Consider the following 9,662-nt stretch of genomic DNA (forward strand, 5'->3'; position numbering starts at 1 on the left):
GTGAAATACTACATAAACTAAGGAGGATGCCTTTATTATACATAGTGTTTGAAAGAATTAATTCATTGCGCATGTGTGCATGCTTTATTATATTTTCAGGGCTAACAAAAAAAATAGTATGGATCCTAAATGACGCAAAGAATATAATCATCATTGGTTTTTCTTACATAAGTTACCACTCTATAAATCTCTGTGTTAATGTGGAAAAATCTGACCTGAACAGATGGACCTCATGCTGTTTTCTAAAACATGAACAGATTTCTGATCTTCTGGACCAGGAAATGGAGTCAGCACTAAAACAGCGGACACCATCATCCATCTCCTAGAATTTCAATTTAAGGAGCTGCTAATAAAAGCAATATTTCCTCTTTAAAAATAATAGCACAGTGATATGTTTCTGTCCTAACGGAATGTGCTCTCAATATAGTAAAAACATAGTGGAGATTTGTTGCAGTGGAGGTGCTGGCTGATTACTGAACTGCACCAATTTTGGAGAATCCCCTCACTGTCGTTCTTGGCAGGTAGCATCATTTGGCAGCTTCCATCCTTCACTCTCCAAGTTTCTCATGGAAGGCACAGTCCTGAGGGCTGCCAATCTGCCTGGTTAAATCTTCATCCCATTAGCCCAAGGGCCCCCTTTCCTTGAGCATCTTCACAGGAGCAGTTTCACAATAGATACCCTTGGGCTTGAAGTCCCAATAAAGGGCTCTCAGTCAAGTAATTAGCAACTTTGCATTTCCCCCCCCCCAGCTCCACCACTTTCTAGCTGTGTAACTTAAGGCTGTGAGGAGGCTGGTGGAGGCAGCAAGACTGGGTCTGAGGAGGAAATTGGGGCCAAGGGGATGGCCCACGAGGTCAGGATATTGGTTATATAAAGGGAGAATGAGGAAATAGTTCAATACCCTGAAGATAATGGGAACCAGATTTCTTACCATCAGAGAAGGAAGATACAAACAGAAAAAGGGTGAAGACTAGAATGAGCACTGTGGTGTTGGAGTGCAGTTGAAGATATTAGAATAAACACATGTTAATATAAGTAGATGAATAGATATAGAAATAAATATAGATGTGCTTAAGAGTTTCCCAGTTCTGTCTGCTAAGATGGCCCTAAAGTAACAATACTCCAGTAGCAATGACCACACCTAGCACCCAGATCTTGCATTCTCTACTAAAAGGAAGCTGGGCTCTTTGGAAAAATAGCTTTTGAAATGACTGAAATGGTTGGGGCAGGAAAAGTACAAGATGAGCCTGGAACATCTTACACTAGAAAGTACTCTGATAATAGAGATGTCAAAACAACACAAGAAGCAGCTTGAATGGGATTCGAATGGCCAAATCTGTAACAATTTCAGCATCAAAGTCAATAATCATTAATCATAGTAATTGGTTATAATCCACCTAATAGAATAGAAATCCACAAGTCCAAACTAATGTAAATAAATGAATAAACAAACAAATACATAAATAAAGGAAGAGAAAACTCTCCCTTACAACAGAATACCAACTAGTAAAGGTCAAATGAATGTTGGAATTGGAAAAATTGCCATTTGGCAATCATCATAGTAATAATTTATTTGAGCAAGAACCATCATAAAATAAGTGACCAAAAGTTTGTTGAAGAATAGGATGTTTACATAGTCTCAAAGTGTCTCCCCACAAAATGCTTATAATTACAAAGGGAAAAATAACAACTTTACAGTGGAGAAGTTATCACCTTAACCAAGTCATCAAAGTTAACATCACCAGCAAAAAGACAAATCAATATTGTATCCCTTAATAAGATCCACTGAAAAAAACACAGTATTGCTTCTATCATTTTCCTGACAAAAATGTGTAACTATGCCAAAAATGCATAACGTGCATCAGACAAACCTAAATGAGGAACATTCTACAAAATTAATGGCCTGAACTTTCAAAAATGTCAAGGTCACTAAAGACAAGGAAGAAATGAAGAACTGTCACAAATTAAAGATTAAAGAAACAGGACAACTAAATGCAATTCATAACCCTGGATTTAACTCCAGACGAGAAATAAAAAACATTTTTCTGAAGAGGAAATTATTGGGGGAAATGGCATATATTGAATGAGGTTTGTGGATTCAATGGCAGAATTATATCAGTCTTAAGTTCCTCATTTTGGTGATAATTCTGTGGTTATGCAGGAGGGTGTCTTGTCTTTAAGGAAAACTACTTAAGTGTAGTCTTCCTACTTAAGTACTTAGGGGTAATTAGGCATCACATCTGCAGCTTATTATCAACTGGTTCAGAAAAAAAGAGAAAGTATATGAATGAATGACAAAGCAAGCATTGTAAAATGTTTATAATTGGAGAACTTGGGATGAAGTATATATAAGAATTACCCTTCACCCCAAGAGTTCATTGGACTATGCATGCAAGTTTTCTGTAAGTTTGAAATTATTTCTAAATAAAATATGAAAAAATATACTGGGGATAACAGAATCTACCTAGATTTTTTGGGAGAAGTACATGAGTTAATATGTGTGAGGTGCTTAAAGCAGAGCTAGGTATACAGTAAATGCTAAATAAATGTTAGCGATGATGGTGATAGTGGTAATGAAATCCTGAACTTTACATCACAACTCATCTGAATCAGGACAAGCTGACTCTGGTTCACTTACTTGTTTTCTCTTTTTAGATTCAATTTAGAAATTGAAAAAAATATTTATTTACATTTGAGATGCTAACAACATTATTAAACTTGTTTACTGTAGTTTAAGCACACAGTGTTCATGTAGAACAATATTTTATAAACTGTTGTCCTCAAGAAAAAAGGATGTTAGTAGTATGTTTTAAATAATCAAGATCAAGTTTTTGAAATTTTCATCCTTCATTAATTTAGGCAATATGATAATAATGAGATTATATGATAAGTACATACATATATATATATTTCTTTATCGAAATACAGTATATACATTAACATGTATATATTTACTATAGGGTAACTATATACAAATTATAATAATATGCATAGAATTAAAGACCATGAGAGTTGAAAAAGGCTGTGGAGTTCATCTACTCCAATTTCTTTGAAAGTAACTCTAGCCTCTACAGCAACCCCAACAAATAGTACAGTTTCCATTTGAACTTACAGTCACAGAAAACTTATTCCTTCTCAAGGCAGCCACCTGGGAGTCATTCTGATTGTTAGAAAATTCTTTTTTTAACATTGAGTCAAAAATCTCTCTATATGTAATCTCCAGTGTCTGTTCCTACATATTTGCTCTGGGATCACTAATTAATTCCCTCTTCCACATGACATTTCAGTATCAGGAACTACTATTTCCTACCCTCCCCGTCCCAGGTCTCCTATCATGAGTTTTCTCTTCTACAAACTGAAAATCTTCTCTTTCTCAATTATTCCACGTATAATTGTGGTTTTCATCTTACCCTAACCATTCTTCTCTGAACATATACCGGTTTCTATGATCTCTCCTAGTCAGGAGATCCTGTTTCTATGAGGGCAGCCTGAGATCACACCAGCTATTCTGGCAGCCTCATGCATTTATGTTTATTCCTTCATTTGGTCAATATTTACTAGGTGCCTATGATGTGGAAGGCACTGTGCTAAGATAGTATGAGAGATAAAATTAAGAAAACAGGGACTACCCTGGTGGCGCAGTGGTTAAGAATCCGCCTGCCAATGCAAGGGACACGGGTTCCAGCCCTGGTCCGGGAAGATCCCACATGCCGCGGAGCAGCTAAGCCCTTGCGCCACAACTACTGAGCCTGTGCTCTAGAGACCGTGAGCCACAACTGCTGAAGCCTGTGCTCCGCAACAAGAGAAGCCACCACAATGAGAAGCCCGCACGCTGCAGTGAAAAGTAGCCCCTGATCACCGCAACTAGAGAAAGCCCATGTGCAGCAATGAAGACCCAATGCAGCCAAAAATAATTAATTTTTAAATTTTTTAAAAAACAGACAATGGTAATAAAAGATAACTTTTAAAAAAATCTAGAAAACATACGCTTTCTCTTAAAGAACTTACATGTTCATTTTGGAGAAAAGAAATATGCTAACAAGTACCACAAAACAGACACAACAAGTGCTATGCACATTAAAGGAAGTTATACAATTAAATATGTATTTGCTTTAACATCAGAGTACTAGAGAACAAAGCAAAAGTAATGACAATTTCAGACTAGACAATTTCAGACTAGCATAAGAATCAGTAAAAAGCAGCAGCTTGGGATTTAAGCAACATTAAGAGAGAAATTTCCAGATTAGGAGAATTATTCACAGATTCAGAAGACACAAACGGTTCATAGTTTTACCCTTAAGAGCTCTGACAATGGGATCAATAATCACTTGTACAGAGTGATTTACATGCAACTTTATAGAAAGGCAAGAAAATAAATAGACTAGACTACTATGCCCCAGGCTTATACCAAGGGCTCAGTGTGTATTATTTTACTTAATCCCACAACAACCCCAACAAGGCAGGAACTAATATCAGTCCCTCTTTAAAAAGAAAAAAAATTAAGTGAAGGTCAGCAAGCTTCAGTAAGTTGCCCAAGCTTACAAGGAGCTTACTATGGCAGTCAGCCTTCAAATCCAGACTGTCAGCTTCCACTACAACTTGAGGCCATCAACTACTTACTACCCAACAAAGCAATATCTGGCAAATTCCCACCCACGTCCCCACAAACTTCCAGGCGAACTACTTGGAGAAGGCTCTCACTAAACAATCTGTTCCTCCTCTGGACTCAAGAACAGTTTCTACAGGACTCTGTTACAGTCCTTGATACAAGGTATCAATGTGAATTGTGTATGTAACACAAACCCCTGATAAAGTGTTCCTGCTCCAAGAACAGAGATTCTGTCCTTATCTTCTTCTTGGGATCCCCAGGCCCTAGGGCATTGCTAGACTCAACAAATGCTAGGAGAATGGCATAGCTGGTCCCCTTTGAAGAAAGTTACCTTTTTAACCAGAGACCTCTAATTCTGGATCTAATAAGTTGTGGTGCAGAGCTTTGGTTGCCACAATGCTGCAACCTAACTCTATCTTCTATCTCTTAACTCTAACTAAATTAAGGGAATCTGGGAGTTCCCTGGCAGTCCAGTGGTTAGGACTCCACGTTTCCACTGCAGCGGGCACGGGTTTGATCCCTGGTCAGGGAACTAAGATAATGCAAGCCTCATGGGGCAGCCAATAAAATGATTTTTTTTAATTTTTTTATAAAAGGGAAGGGGAAAGATATATTTGACTACATAAAAACTGAAATTTTCCATACAGCAGAAAATATCATAAAGTTTAAAAATAAAAAATTCAAGAAAAAATTGCAACATGTAACAGAGTCTTCAGTATACAAAGAGTTTTTACAAATAAGAAAAAGAATATAAGAAAAATAGAAAAATAAGGATATGAGCTGGAAACTCACAAAACAAAAATAAGTATGACCAATAAATATATAAAAAGATGCTCTTTACTGCCTATCCAATTGGAAGAAAACCCTGATTTTGGTGATAGTGTGGGGATACTGACATTCTAATTCAGTGTTTATGTTGGTATATATTGGTACATCTTTTCTGTAGAACAATCTAGAAATAGTGTTCTTCCAACAAATATTTCATGAATACACATATATTTGACACTGTGTAGATACTGAGAACATAGTAAAGAATAAAGCACACAAGGGAGGAGACAGGAAATAATTGAACAAATAAACAAATCAATGTATCAAAACATAAAATGTACATATCCATTGAACGATCAATTTCACTTCTAGAATTTTTTTCTAAGAAAATAAATAAGTGCACAAATGTTTGTTCAAAGATATTATTTGCAGAACTGTCTAATAACAGCAAAAATTGGAAATAAATAAATGTTCATTATTATAAGATTGCTTAAACCAATTATGTTCTGCCCACATAGTGCAATATTATACAACACTTAATGATGATGACCTAGTTTTATATGTATTGGTTTGAAAGACATTAATGATAAATTACATAGTGAAAATGCAACCAACAGAAGATTGGTCCATTTAAAATGCATGTGTGTTCATCTAAGAGAAAATCTGTTAAAGTATGGAAGTTCCATAAAAAACTAAAAATAGAGTTACCATATGATCCAGCAATCCCACTCCTGGGCATATATCCAGAAAAAATGAAAGCTCTAATTCAAAAAGATACATGCACCCCAGTGTTCATAGAGGCACTATTTACAATAGGCAAGACATTGAAGCAACCAAACTGTCCATCAACAAATGAATGGATAAAGAAGATGTGAGATATAGAGATATAGGTATAGATATAGATAGATAGATACACAAGGGAATATTACTCAGCCATAAAAAAGAATGAAACAATGTAATCTGTAGCAATATGGATGGACCTAGAGATTATCATACTAAGTGAAGTAAGTCAGACAAAGACAAATATTATATGATATCATTTACATGTGCAATCTAAAAAAATAATACAAATGAACTTAATTACAAAACAGACGCACAGACCTAGAAAACAAACTTATGGTTACCAAAGGGGAAGGGGGGGATAAATTGGAGTGGGATTAACGCACACTACCATATGCACACTACCATATATAAAATAGATAAATAACAAGGATTTACTGTAGAGCACAGGGAACTATATTCAATATCTTGTAATAAACTATAATGGAAAAGAATCAGAAAAAAGAATATAATGCATATATGTATAACTGAATCACTCTGCTGCACTCCTGAAACTAACACAATATGGTAAATCAACTATGCTTCAATTTTTTAAAAATCTATTTACAATGGTTTTCTCTGGTTTTATGTATTTCTCTGTCACCTAAATTTCTTACAGTGAGCATACATTTTATGAGAGAAAAACCACAGATATTCAATGTTTTGAAAAGTATATATGTAATCTTTACAGAGTTCACAAACCATATCCCACCAGTATATTTGAAATTGTCAGCATTATGATATACCTTAGTCATATTTTCTTCAGATTATAACTTTCCATAAGATCATTAGCTAGCTATTGTTCTGTATTAAATTTTTCATTAATTCTTTTTGTTTAAACTTCCTTTAGCGACATCTTTTTTGTATCAAAATCAATTTTACATCTTTCTAGACTATCTTTGTTCTGGAATTAAAATATGTGTAAATACTTCGTTGCTCAGCAAAATACCAAACACTTTAATTCACCTGTTCCCAAGGTTCTGTGACTTGGGAACAGATAACTATGGAAGTTAATGGTTCTGCGGAGTTCAGAAACGTGTCAAAAAATAAAGATGGATTACACAAGAAGCTCTGGAGAAAATGTGTGACTTGTAGTGTGTGATGGCACTGAAAACCAATGAGTGTATTTACATGTGCGTAATGTTTGTGTGCATATGCACATACATGCATCCTACATATGCTATGCATATGCATACGTGAGAGTTCATGTTTATGCTCACCCTGTGTCCTCCCATGTAGGTAAATCAAACCTGTTATGCATATGCTTTATCTGCACCCCCGGGCGAGCCACATTTGCCTTCATGTTATCTGCGGGAAACCACCATCAATCCATCCGCAAAGGGTTTCAGTGTCCAGCCAGGGAGCCGGCGCCACTCTGGCCACCTGCCTTGGAGAGCGGCTACTCAAAGGTGCGGAGTAGAACCGCAAGGCAGGCCGCCGCCCGGGAAGTAAGCCGACGAAGGAGCTTGAAGCACTTCAGCACCACGGACACGGGCAACCCCAATAGAGTCCTTTCGAGCCGTAAAGCTGGCGGAGACCGCCCCTTCCCCAGGCGCCCCCAGCCCTCTTCGCCTAGTGCGTCACTATCTCCGGGCCCTCAATCGTCACTGAGACGCCAGCTTTCCATCCCGCTCCTCGCCAAGCCCGGCAAAAGCCTGGCCGGAGATGCGGGTCCGCACAGCGCCCCCACTCGCCCTTCCTGCTGGCCCGCGCCACCCTGCCATCCTCTTCTCTCTAAAGAGGCCAAACGGGCGCACGAGGCGTATAAATTCTACAGCCCGGAGCCGGGTCAGGGAGGGTCCTGTTTTCCTCCCCGGAGGTGGGGAAGGCTGAGCGGACTTGCTCTGAGCCTCCACCCGCTACATTCGGCCGCGGCCTGGCCCTTCCTCCTTGCCCTCGCCTTTCGTTGGGGAAAGATTTCTCCAAACCGTTTAATCTCCGCGAAAATCTCAACCCACATAGACTGGCGTCCAAGAGGCAGAGACAGACAACAGAGTAAAGGCAAATACTCATTCTCGGCCCTATTTCTAAAACCATCCAGCATTCTTAAAAGTTTGTATTTGAAATTGATCCCATGGCGCCATAGGGACTCTCCCTTGTTTAGGTGGGTTCCTGGGCGAAAGGAAAGCAGTAGCTCCTGGCCTTTATCAGAGAGGCTGGGGAAGGACCCATACATGCGACGGTGGCAGGAAACGGGGGCGCACAGCTGATACTGACCCTACCGAACCGGCGTCCAGGTTTTCCAAGAGAGCAGTGCCGGGAAGTGGCGGCCCCGCAGCCGTTCAGGCGTCGAGCAGAGCCTCCGCAAAGGCTTGTAAAGGGGGCGGGGCGCTTCGCCCAGGGCCCGGCCTAACCCCAAAAGAAGGAGTCGGCCTCTTAAGTGCCTCGGCTAAAAGCGAGCGTGTGGGGTTCGGGGTACGCTCCCACTCCTTACGGGTGGGGCGGCCCGGCAGGCAGGGTCAAGGTCCCAGTCCACTGCTGCCGACCGGCTGCCGGGGCCCGGTTACCTGTGCGTCGCGGCGAGGAAGGAGCGCCCGGTGCTCCGGCCGGGGCTGCCCGCTGCCGCGCGCCTAGTCCAGGCTCTGAGCCCACTGAGGCCACCGCGCGCTTCGCCAGGAAAACCGCGGCAGGGGCGGCTGAGGCCGCCTGGCTGGGCAGGGAGAGCGGCGCCGCAGGCACGAACCCTGCGCCTGCGCTCTCCGCTGCTCCCCCTCGCTTCCCCCCGGCAGGTGCCCAAGTGGAAGACCAAAGGGGAGCGCCGGGGATTTGTGCCCCTTACTCGCGCGGTGGGAGGGCCCAGGCGCCGCGAAAGTGCCTTCCGGGATCGCTTTAGCCTATGCCCTTCGAGAGACCCGGTCTGCCGGCGTGACATGGTTTTGAAGCAATCGCCGGTCTGCCGGAGTCACATGGTTTTCTGGAAGGGGGCAGGGAGGCAGGCTCAATCCATTTCCACTTGCCCCTTTGCGTTTAAAAGTCGCAAGTCGATTCCTTGATATTTAAAATATGTCTAGCATCAGTAAATCGTGGTCCGGGAAGGTCTTCGGGCATCCCCCGGCTCCACCTGTTGTTTTACCGATGAGGTCTCTGGGGCAAGGGTCTTGACGCTGCAGATCTGGTTCCTGGACGGAGGTCTATATACCCCAATCCCGTGCTGAATGAATACAGCTTCTTGGAAACAGGGACACGAGGACAGGCAAGAAGGCCATCAGCATAGGCCAGGCAAGAAAGGGTGAGGCCTGAACCAAGGTGCTAGCTGTAGGAAAAGATAGGAAATGACTGCTGGTTTTTCCTCTGTCCTTCCAGATCCACTCACCACCCTGTTCTGTGACTCAGGACTGACTTTTATGGACGACATCAGCTGTCCTCTGGCTTTTGTCTGGTTTTGGCCAATGGGAGGCATGTGCAGGAGGTCCACCACAGGGCAGAATGTTGATCACAGGGCAGGATGTTATTCAGGACCTCTCC

General features: G+C 41.2%; 1 protein-coding gene across 1 annotated transcript in view; it reads right to left on the reverse strand.

Annotated features, from left to right (window-relative positions):
* SLC35G2 (solute carrier family 35 member G2) overlaps nt 1–8,488 on the reverse strand; it is a gene marked incomplete at its 3' end in the record, with an annotated part of 31,650 nt that extends 23,162 nt beyond the window's left edge. Inside the window, exon 1 of the mRNA XM_082839021.1 lies at nt 8,415–8,488. The remainder of the gene's footprint in view (nt 1–8,414) is intronic.
* Between the last annotated feature and the right edge of the window lie 1,174 nt (nt 8,489–9,662).

This window comes from Leucopleurus acutus (genome assembly GCF_964270905.1).
Source record: "Leucopleurus acutus genome assembly, chromosome: 5".
In the NCBI taxonomy this organism is placed as follows: Eukaryota; Metazoa; Chordata; class Mammalia; order Artiodactyla; family Delphinidae; genus Leucopleurus; species Leucopleurus acutus.